The following is an 11,580-nucleotide window of genomic DNA, read 5'->3' on the forward strand; positions in this document are numbered from 1 at the left end:
TCCTGGGCCGACGTCCATTTCTGGATCTTATGGTGGCCTCCAACTTCACCAGTGCTTTCTGCCACACAACACTTCTCCACATTTCCACAGAAATACTTCCAGCGAACCTCTCAGTTACTCTGCCCTCCCAAATCCCTTCAGAATGTCTATCAACTTGCGAACACTGCCCTGACCATCTACGAGTTTATTCTGGATGGCTGCATTGAAATTCTGGGCCTTGACGGCTATATCATCGTGCCAATCTTTAAAAAAACATCACCCCAGATGGGACTCGAACCCACAATCCCTGACTTAGAAGGCCAGTGCCTTATCCATTAGGCCACTGGGGTTACACATAAAGCAATGAAAATCATGACACTTAAGGGTCAGTTTGTGACCGCCAAATCATTATTTACAGGGCAAATTATTCTCAGAGCACACAGAAAATCTTTGATTAGGATTTAAAATGCACATTGTTGGGTGGCTAATGAATCGATTCACCCCATTCTCCCCATGTGGCCCGAATACTACGGTAGGTAATCAATCAAACCCAAACTGTACAGCCAGAGTAAAGTTTGTACAGGACACAAATTCAAACTTTGCAAATGACACAAAACTTGGAAGTGCAGTGAACAGTGAGGAGGATAGTGATAGACTTCAAGAGGACACAGACAGGCTGGTGGAATGGGCGGCCACGTGACAAATGAAATTTAACGCAGAAAACTGATACATTTTGGGAGAAGGAATGAAGAGAGGAAATATAAACTAAAGGGTACAATTCTAAAGTGGGTGCATGAACAGACAGAACTAGGGGTGTATGTACACAACTCATTGAAGGTGGCAGGGCAGGTTGAGAAAGCAGTTAAAAAAGCTTACGGGATCCTGGGCTTCATGAATAGAGTTGTAGAGTCATCGAGTCATAACGGCACAGAGGAAGGCCATTCAGCCCATCCAGTCCGTGCCATCTCTCTGTAGAGCAATCCAGTCAGTCCCATTCCCCCGCTTTATTCCCATAGCCCTGCAAGTTTATTTCCCTCAAGTGCCTATCCAGTCTCCCCTTGAAAACATTGAGTGTCTCCACTTCCGCCACTTCCGTCGGCAGCGAGTTCCAGGTCATCACCATTCACTGTGTAAAAAAGTTTTTTTCTCACAACCCCCCTGTATCTCTTGCCCAATTCCTTAAATCTGTGTCCCCTGGTCCTTGTGCCATCAACTAGTGGGAACAGCCTTTCCCCGTCTAGCCTATCCAAACCCATCATTATCTTGCACACCTCTATCAAATCACCCCTCAAACTCCTTTGCTCTAATGAAAACAAATCCAGCTTCTCCAACCTGTCCTTATAGCTAAGATCCCCCATCCACGGAACCATTCTGGTAAATTTCCTCTGCACCCTCTCAAGGGCCTTCACATCCTTCCTAAATTGTGGTGACCAGAACTGGACGCAATACTCCAGTTGTGGTCCAACCAGCGCTTTATAAAGGTTCAGCATAACTTCTCTACTTTTGTACTCAAAACCTAAAACCTCTATTTATGAAGCCCAAGATCCCATATGCTTTGTTAACCACTCTCTCAATATGTCCTGCCACCGAGGTATGGAGTAGAAAATCGTGGAAATTATGCTCAACCTGTATAAAACACTGGTTCGACCCCAACTGCAGTATTGTGTCCAATTATGAGCACCGCACTTTAGGAAGGATGTGAAGGCCTTAGAGAGAGTGCAGAAAAGATTTACGGGAATGATTCCAGGGATGAGGGACTTTAGTTATGTCGATAGACTGGAGAAGCAGGGGTTGTTTTCCATAGAGCAGAGAGGATTGAGAGTAGATTTGATAGAGGTATTCAAAATCATGAGGGGTCTGGACAGAGTAGATAGAGAGAAACTGTTACCATTGGTGGAAGGGTCGAGAACTAGAGGACACAGATTTAAGATGATTGGCGGAACAACCAAAGGCGACATGTGGAATAACTTGTTCACTCAGCGAGTGGTTAGGATCTGGAATGCACTGCCTGGAAGGCTGGTGGAGGCAGATTCAATCACGGCTTTCAAAGGGGAATTGGATAAGAACCTGCAGGAAAAACATTTGCAGGGCTACGGGGAAGGGGCAGAGACAGTGGGACTAGCTGAAGTGGTATTGCAGAGAGCCGGCACGGGCTCGACGGGCCGAATGGCCTCCTTCTGTGCTGTAACCATTCTATGATAAGCTTTTCGTCACCTGTCCTAGTATCTCCTTATGTGGCTCGGTGTCAAATTCTGTTTGATAATCACTCCTGTGAGCCCCTTGGGACGTTTTACTACTTTACAGACGCTATATAAATGCAAGTTGTTGCTGTAGATGGCTCTGGCACGGCACGTGAGCAGCGGCAGATATGATGGGCAAAAATAGCTTCCCTCTATGCTTAACTTTCCAGGATTTGGGAAATGTGAGGAATTTCAGAGCGGTCAATTGTCCTCAGGTGGGGTGCTGTTTGTATTCTGCCCCAGTGGTCTAATGGATAAGGCACTGGCCTCCTAAGCCAGGAATTGTGCATTTGAGTCTCATCTGGGGTGATGTGTTTTCAATGATTTATTATGGCGGATTAGACGGGGCAAGTGATGGAAAGCACAGCCAGGCGGGGAGGCTGCATTAATTGTAACTTGTGAGCCAAGTTTCCGTCAAGGCCGTGATGTCAATGCAATCATCCGCAATAAGCTCAAGGGTGGTAAGGGCCTTGTGGACAAGTGGATCAACATTTCGAGGAAGTGGGAGCAGGGATTTGGGACGGCCGAGTAACCAAGAGGTATGCTGGAGGTATTTCTGTGGAAATTTCCAGGGCTGACTGATGTAAACAAAGAGGCGGATGGTCAGTGGGCCCAGGTAACTTTAAACTTGTAGCTTGGGCTAGAATGCAACCACACAGGATCTTACCTATCAGCCAAGTTCCCAGACTCCTCCATCACCATCCCTGGGTATGTCCCGTCCCACAAGCAGGACAGACCCAGCAGAGGTGGCGGCCCAGTGGTACACAGACAGGAGGGAGTGGCCCTGGGAGTCCTCAACGCTGACTCCGGACCCCATGAACCCTCATGCCATCAGGTGTACTTCAATGTCCATCATCAGAAGAACATAAGAAGTAGGAGCAGGAGTCGACCATACAGCCCTTCGAGCCTGCTCCGCCATTCAATAAGATAATGGCTGATCTTCGACCTCAACTCCACTTTCCCGCCCGACCCCATACCCCTTGTTCCCCCTAGAGTCCAAATATCTATCGATCTCAGCCTTGAATATACTCCACGACTCAGCATCCACAGCCCTTTGGGGTGGAGAATTCCAAAGATTCACAACCGTCTGAGTGAAGAAATTCCTCCTCATCTCAGTCTTAAATGCACGACCCCTTATCCTGAGACTGTGACCCCTGGTTCTCGACTCTCCAGCCAGGGGAAACAACCTCTCAGCATCTACCCTGTCAATCCCCCTCAGAATCTTATATGTTTCAATGAGATCACCTCTCATTCTTCTAAACACCAGAGAGTTTAGGCCCATTCTACACAATCTCTCATCATAGGACAGTCCTCTCATCCCAGGAATCAATCTAGTGAACCTTCGTTGCACCGCCTCTAAGGCAAGTATGTCCTTTCTCAGATAAGGAGACCAAAACTGTGCACAGTACTCCAGGTGTGGTCTCACCAAAGCCCTGTACAATTGTAGTAAGACTTCCTTACTCTTGTGCTCCAACACCCTTGCAATAAAGGCCAACATGCCATTTGCCTTCCTAATTGCTTGCTGCACCTGCATGCTAACTCTCTGTGTTTCCTGTACGAGGACACCTAAATCTCTCTGAACACCAACATTTAATAGTTTATCACCATTTAAAAAATATTCTGCTTTTCTATTCTTCCTAACAAAGTGAATAACCTCACCTTTCCTCACATTATTCTCTATCTCCCTCCTTATTGCCCACTCACTTAATCTGTCTAGATCACTTTGCAGGCTCTTTGTGTCCTCCTCACACCTTACTTTTCCACCCAGCTTTGTATCGTCAGCAAATCTGGATACATTGTCCTCAGACCCTTCATCTAAGTCATTAATATAGATTGTAAATAGCTGAGGCCCAAGCACCCCACTAGTTACAGCCTGCCAAACGGAAAATGACCCGTTTATCCCTACCCGCTGTTTTCTGTCTGTTAGCCACTCCTCTATCCATGCTAATGTATTACCCCCAACCCCAGGATACCTTATCTTGCGTAGCGTTGTGGTTGTTGGAGGTCAATCACCTCAGCCCCAGGACATCGCTGCAGGAGTTCCTCAGGGCAGTGTCCTAGGTCCAACCATCTGCAGCTGCTTCATCAATGACCTTCCCTCCATCATAAGGTCATAAGTGGGGATGTTCGCTGATGATTGCACAGTATTCAGTTCCATTCACAACTCCTCAGATAATGAGGCAGTCCATGCCCGCATACAGCAAGACCTGGATGACAGTCAGGCTTGGGCTGATAAGCGGCAAGTAACATTGGCACCACACAAGTACCAGGCAGTGACTATCATAGAATCATAGAATGGTTACAGCACGAAAGAAGGCCATTCGCCCCGTCGAGCCCGTGCCGGCTCTCAGCTGGTCCCACTCCCCTGCCCTTTCCCTGTAGCCCTGCAATTTTTTGTCCTTCAGATACTTATCCAACTCCCTTTTGAAAGATAAGATTGAGTCTGCCTCCACCACCCTTTCAGGCAGCGCATTCCAGATCTTAACCATTCACTGCGTAAAAAAGTTTTTTCTTATGTCGCCTTTGGTTCTTTTGCCAATCACCTTAAATCGGTGCCCCCTGATTCTCGACTATCTCCAACTTACGAGAGTCTAACAACCACCCCTTGATATGCAATTGCCTTACCATCGCCGAATTCTACGGCGAGTGTCTCACCTCCTGACTCCCCAAAGCCTTTCCACCATCTACAAGGCACAAGTCAAGGAGTGCGATGGAATACTCGGCACTTGCCTGGATGAGTACAGCTCCAACAACACTCAAGAAGCTCGACACCACCCAGGACAAAGCAGCCCGCTTGATCGGCACCCCATCCACCATCTTAAATATGCACTCCCTCCACCACCGGCGTACCGTGGCTGCAGTGTGTACCATCTACAAGATGCACTGCAGCAACTCGCCAAGGCTTCTTCGGCAGCACCTCCCAAAATCGCGATCTCTACCACCTAGAAGGAGAAGGGCAGCAGACGCATGGGAGCACCATCACCTGCAAGTTCCCCTCCAAGTTATACACCATCCTAACTTGGAAATATATCGTCGTTCCTTCATCACCGCTGGGTCAAAATCCTGGAACTCCCTCCCTAACAGCACTGTGGGAGCACATTCACCACACGGACTGCAGCGGTTCAAGAAGACGGCTCACCACCACCTTTTCAAGGGCAATTAGGGATGGGCAATAAATGCTGGCCTTGCCAGTGACGCCGACATCCCAGGAACAAATAAAAATAAAACCTTTTACATGGCACCTTATTGAATGCCTTTTGGAAATCCAAATATACGACATCCACTGGTTCCCATTTACCTACCCTGCTAGTTACATCCTCAAAATACTCCAATAAATTTGTTAAACACAATTTCCCTTTCACAAAAACCTAATCATATGATTTTCTAAGTGCATTGTTACCACTCCCTTAATAATGGATTCCAAAGTTTTCCCGATGACTGATGTCAGGCTAACTGGCCTGTCTTCTCTCTCCCTCCTTATTGTGGATGATTGCATTGACCTTACGGTCTTGATGGAATCTTGGCTACAGGTGATAATACAATCCTCCTTAATGCAGCCTCCCCGCCTGGCAGCACCTTCCACCACTTGCCCCACCTGAACTGCCGTTGTGTCAATCATTAAAAACACATCACCCCAGATGGGACTCAGAACCCACAATCCCTGGCTTAGGAGGTCAGTGCCTTATCCATGAGGCCACTGGGGCTGAATACACAATGTAACCCGCCTGAGGGCAATTGACCGCTCCGAAATGTGACATCTGCCTCACAGTTTGAGTTTTTGAAAGTTCAGCAGAGATGGGAATAATTTTCACCCATCATATCTGTCACTGCTCGCAACATACCAGAGTCACCTACAACAACAACTTGTATTTATATCACAGAAATCACACAGTACAGATAGAGGCCATTTCGGCCCATCGAGCCTGCACCGACACATATCCCTCCCAATCCCGTAACCCCTACACCAACACATATCCCACCCTATCCCCGTAACCCCACGTATTTAATCCCCCCTAACACTAAGGGTCAATTTATCATAGCCAATCAACCTAACCTGCACATCTTTGGACTGTGGGAGGAAACCGGAGCACCCGGAGAAAACCCACACAAACACGGGGAGAATGTGCAAACTCCACACAGACAGTCACCCGAGGCCAGATTCGAACCCGGGTCCCTGGCGCTGTGAGGCAACAGTGCTAACCACTATGCCACCGTGCTGCCTTTAACATAGTAAAATGTCCCAAGGTGCTTCACAGGAGCGATTATCAAACAGAATTTGACACCGAGCCACATCAGGAGATATTAGGCCAGGTGTCCTAAACCTTGGTCAAAGGGGTAGGTTTTAAGGAACATTTAAAGGAGGAGAGAGAGGCAGCGAGGCGGAGATGTTTAGGGAGATACCGTGCCCACTGTCCATTCCCCGACCCTGCCCGCTCTTTGTTTTCATCAGTGAGCCCTGGAACTTTGCTCAAATTTAATTCCCAATTCCTGGCCTCTCTGCCATCAATACTACACTACTCCACTGGGCTCCACTGGAATACACTGTAAGACTCAGCTGCTGTGACTCTGATCTTCTATTCAGTTGCTGCAGTTTGAGGGTAACTTTGTCCAGTTTACAGCCTGTAGGATTCGCAAAATTGGATTTCATATTAATAATGGTTAAATGGCAGAAGAGGCCGTGATTTTAAAGACTGTTTTAAAAGAAGCCCAGAAAAAAGGGGCATACAAAATGGCCACCACACCATGTGATCAGCTTATTGGGACACTTTAAAATGGTTCCTGTGCAACCTCAGACAGCTATGTGGGTTGAACCCTTAGTAAGTTCTGGAAGCCGTTTCGGAGAGAACGAAACCAGACCCACAGGCATGCATATGGATTAGATGCAGATCCACTCAAGATCGGCTTGGAGACAGGGGCCATCTAAATGTTGACCCAGGCGAAAGAGGACAATATATATTCATGAGGGCAACACCAAGGGCTCGGTAACGAGATCAGCAGGATATTATAAACAATGAAAGCCATTTCCAACCAGAGATGGGCCTATTACCAGACACTTAAAATGATTTTAAATATAATAACTGCCCCGCTGTGCTAAAAGCCCGCCAAAGTTAAAACAAAGACTAACCTGATTTTGGGTGGGAAGTGAGGCCTCGGGAAGAAAGGTATATCTGGAGAGACTTTTCGGCAGTTGATACGGCAGTGGGACATGACTCGACACAAGAAGCACTCGGAAGCAGTCGGGACAGGCAGGCCAGAGCGAGTTGGAAGGCAGACAATAGCAAGCCTGCAGCTTGAACACAGACACGCCGGGTTGGAGAGCTGGAAACACACAGCTTGAATCCGGACACCCAGAAGAAGGAGCAGTCAATCGCAGGCGTTCCGCCCCGGGGAAGCACATCGGGAGATCATCGACCATCCCCGGGCCATTGCCGGAACGAGAGGCCGTAAACCCAGCTTGGGAGAAGAAACAAATATATAAAGGTCCCAAGCGAAGAAACCTTCCAGCCACCACGGCCCGGTAGAAGAGAGGAAAGGAACCTGAAGAAGCGATGGGAGCCAGCCCAAGGCTCCTCTGACCAGGGTCGAGCCGATGATCCTCAACCCCGCCGACATCCAGGCCCGCCGGTGTCCAGTCGCCCCCGACCCCCACCTCAGGAGAGAGGTGTGGCGCAGCTCGCAGGGGCTCCACGATCCACGTGGAGACGAGACGCCTGAAAGGACCAAACACAGACTCGTTTTTAAAACCTTGCACTTCCTAGTGAGATTGGTGAGCATGTTTCTGGCCCTTCACAATCAGATCTAGATAGGTTTAATAAGGGGGTGGATTTAAGGGTACAATTAACATGAGTTGTTGTCCCTCGATGTTCCGTGTGTTTCCTTATTTCATGATGATCTTTGTAGAGTATAAGATGCCTGTAGTTGTTTTAGTTAGTATGATGTCGTTATGATTTGTTTGTGTTTGTTTTTACCTCCCATGTATTGTACTCTTATCTGTGTTGCATTTGATTTGATATATTTTTCCATTTGCCATAAAATTTCATTTTGATTCATCAAACTTGGTCTACACGAGTTTTCTCTACATTGTAGTTCCTGCGCCTAAGTCCAGGGTATAGAACCTAAGGGGTGAGTGGGTCGAACCACTCAAAGTTTTACTGTGCAAGAGAGAGAGGCCTCTGGAGAGAGAAACCTTTGGGAAACCTCTCGAGGAAGGAAAACCCCTTACAGAAAATGGCGACCGCGGCAGGACTCTGGCGGCAGGATTGCAATGTAGTAGATCCAAGTTTGAATGGTCGAAATGCAATGGATGAGAGGATAGCGGATTATGTCTTTGGCAAGGTAAATCTCACTAAACAGTGGATTTACGATCTCTTGCTGGATGGGCGTCCAGTGGACGCAGCCATCAGGTGGACAGAGAGCAAAGAGCATAAGAAGTCAGTGGAAAAGGCAGTGTGGCTGATGTGTTACAAGAAGCAGGTCCAGATCTTGGACCGGGTCGTTGCAGCACAGGCAGCCAAGATCATGACCCAGGCAGCAGAGATAGAGGAAAAGGCCATGGGTGGGAAAAAACTCATCACAGCGCTTCACGCGCTGAATCAGGAACGCCAAGTGGTAGCTAGTCAACATCAGGCTAGGATAGAGTACCTGGAGTGCCAGGTTACTGAAGCAAAGATTAATGAAATGAGGATACGGGAGAAAAACGCCCGCCTCGCACAACAGCTAAGAGCGCAGGAGGAGAGAGTAGTGGAGGTTAAGGCAGCTTACAAGCTGGCCCTCGAGCACAGGTTTGAGAGCACAGACGACGGCCCCTGCCAAAAGACCATAGAGAACCTAAGAGCGGCCCTGGTTAAGGCAAGAGGCATGGTGTGTCTCGTCAGCCCGAAAGCCAGTCACATGGACTTTTTGAAGGAATCAAAACAGCCGATTCCAGCTGAGGTAATTGTGGTACCAGCCACCGAGCCCTCAGCACCGCCGAGCTATAGTGAGACTTGGGTAGCGAAAGAGGAGGTAGCCGAGGTGGAGTGTGTGGAAGAACCACTGGTCGCAAAGACGGGACCGGCACCGATGTGTCCCGCTCGGCACCAGAGGTTCAGTCCCAACGCTGCCGATGGCAGTGTCGGACCCCACCAGAACCAGCTCGTGGTGCCCTACGCTGGCCCGAACTTAAGGTCCATGGTGAGCCACCTCAAACGACTCACAGTAAAGGGAGATCCCTCGATTCATTTCAGAGAGATAGAGGAAACAGCAGCCATTAACGACTGCGATGAACAGGAACAGGTCAAACTGTTGCTTTTCTCCCTGGATCCCACGATCCTTCAGTGCCTCTCAGAGGATGCCAAGAGGGGACGGAAAGGGTATACGGATCTCAGGGAGGAAGTTTTAGAGGTAATGGGAGTGGACGACGGTAGTCCGTTCGACCGCGTAGAAGGGACCGTGCAACTATCTGGAGAACCCCCACGGGTTTTCGCAGAAAGGCTGTGGCCAGTATATCGACGCAGCTGCCCGGGTATGCCTGAACGGGCTCTAATGAGCGACGAACAGCAGGTTCATTGGCTCCATTGCTTGGTTACCAACAGCTTGCCAGAGATACGGGCCCTAGCCAGATCATGGTTTGATCCCCAAGGTCCCGGTGTCGCGGAAGAGACAGTACTCCGTCAGCTTAATGTGGCGTATAAGAACTGTAGAAGTCAGGAAACACCTCCCCAGAAAGGAAAGGTGCACGAGGCAAAACCCGCAGCCCCAAGCAAGCAGGAGTGGCGTCAGGAGGGGAATCGCCCTGTCCAAGCCAAGCTCAATTGCTACGGGTGTGGGAAGGATGGACATTGGCGCAAGGACTGTAGAAATCCGTGGAAGGATAATAAAGGGAGATTTCCCGCAGCCCAAGCCCAAGCCCAGACCGCTGCCCCAGCACCAGCCCAAACCCAAGCCGTAGCTCCGGCCCCAGCGCAAGGAGCTGGTGCAGTAGTGGATCCCGCTGCGATTGAATCAATTTTGCAGACAATGCGGTCTCTAATGATTTCGCAGGGGAAAGTAGCCGTCACCACCGGTCTTGTCGCTCCCGAAACCCCGACCGCTGTGCCCAAATGACTAGAGCCGGCGCAGCCCGTTTACTTGTGTGCGCTGCGATATGATATATGGAGGCGACCCCTCGTGGAGATGGAAGTGCAGGAGGTAAAAGGGACCTATTTGTTGGATACGGGGGCATCGTGCACCGTGGTCCACACAGATAACCCCACCGCCTCGCCTCTGTCCACCGGGGTTCCATATATTCTGTCGGGTTTCACAGGCAAGGAACAGGCTGGCGCACATTCCATTCCCCTCTCCATTCATGTAGGACCACTCCGCACCAAGTGGAGGTGTATACTAATGAAGTGGAAGGTGCGAAATGGGAAAGGGATCATAGGGTCCGATTTCTTGGTCGAACACGGGATTCTCGTGGACCTAAGAAATCATTGTCTTTGGGGAGCGGGTAAGGGTGAGCCAGGCCAGGTCGTCGTCATCCCAGGGGAAGGAGAAAGGGGGACCCTGTGCACCGTGAAGCCAAAAGAGGGCTACGACCTCGAGCTCATGGTCACGGGTGTCCCACAAGATTTACAGGCATTCGTGTGCGACCACATAGCGACGTTTGCCACTCACAAGCACGATTGCGGGAGGGTCACCGGGTTTGAGGTTAGCGTGGACGGGGACCCCATGGCCCGACCCCAAAAACAGTACAACTTCCCCAGGGAAGCGGAGCCCGACATGGAGATAGCAATATCATCACTGGTGCAGCAGGGCATGTTGAGACCGATAGCCACCCATGTGAACTCTCCGTTATGGCCGGTAAAGGAGCTGGACGATTCCTGGAGAGCCACGGTGGACTACAGAGTCCTCAATAGCAACATCCCCGCCTGTGCGCAAACAGTAGCAGCAGTTGCCGACCTGATAGGGAGTATTCCAGCCTCCGCGACCACGTTCACGGTGCTGGATATTTCTAATGGGTTTTGGTCCATCCCTTTACGGAGGGAGGATCAGTACAAGTTTGCCTTTACATTTAAAGGGCAACAGTACACCTGGAACTGCTTGCCACAGGGTTTCCACAACAGCCCCAGCATTTTTCATCAATGCATGGCAGGAAGTTTAAAAGAGTTCAGCCAGCCCAATCAGCTAGTGCAATATGTGGACGACCTGCTCCTGTTCACAAACTCGAGAGAGGAGCATGGCCCACTATTGGCCGAGTTATTGGAGCTGTTAGGTAGAAAGGGTTTTAAGGTAAACCCAAAGAAGGCACGGATCGGTCAGCCGGAGGTGAAATTCCTGGGTCTGACCATCCGCGCTGGTGAGAGAGCCATAGATAAGGCCAGGCGGGAATCGGTGCAAAATC

The 11,580-nt window shown here is 49.5% G+C and overlaps 1 non-coding gene across 1 annotated transcript; it reads right to left on the bottom strand.

Annotated features, from left to right (window-relative positions):
- Positions 1-256: 256 nt before the first annotated feature.
- trnar-ucu (transfer RNA arginine (anticodon UCU)) lies at positions 257-329 on the bottom strand. Its single transcript has one exon. It is a non-coding gene; the product is annotated as a tRNA-Arg (tRNA).
- Positions 330-11,580: the final 11,251 nt, after the last annotated feature.

Source organism: Somniosus microcephalus, chromosome 28 (genome assembly GCF_052327205.1).
Source record: "Somniosus microcephalus isolate GS21.2 chromosome 28, FLI_Smic_1.0, whole genome shotgun sequence".
Taxonomy (NCBI): Eukaryota; Metazoa; Chordata; class Chondrichthyes; order Squaliformes; family Somniosidae; genus Somniosus; species Somniosus microcephalus.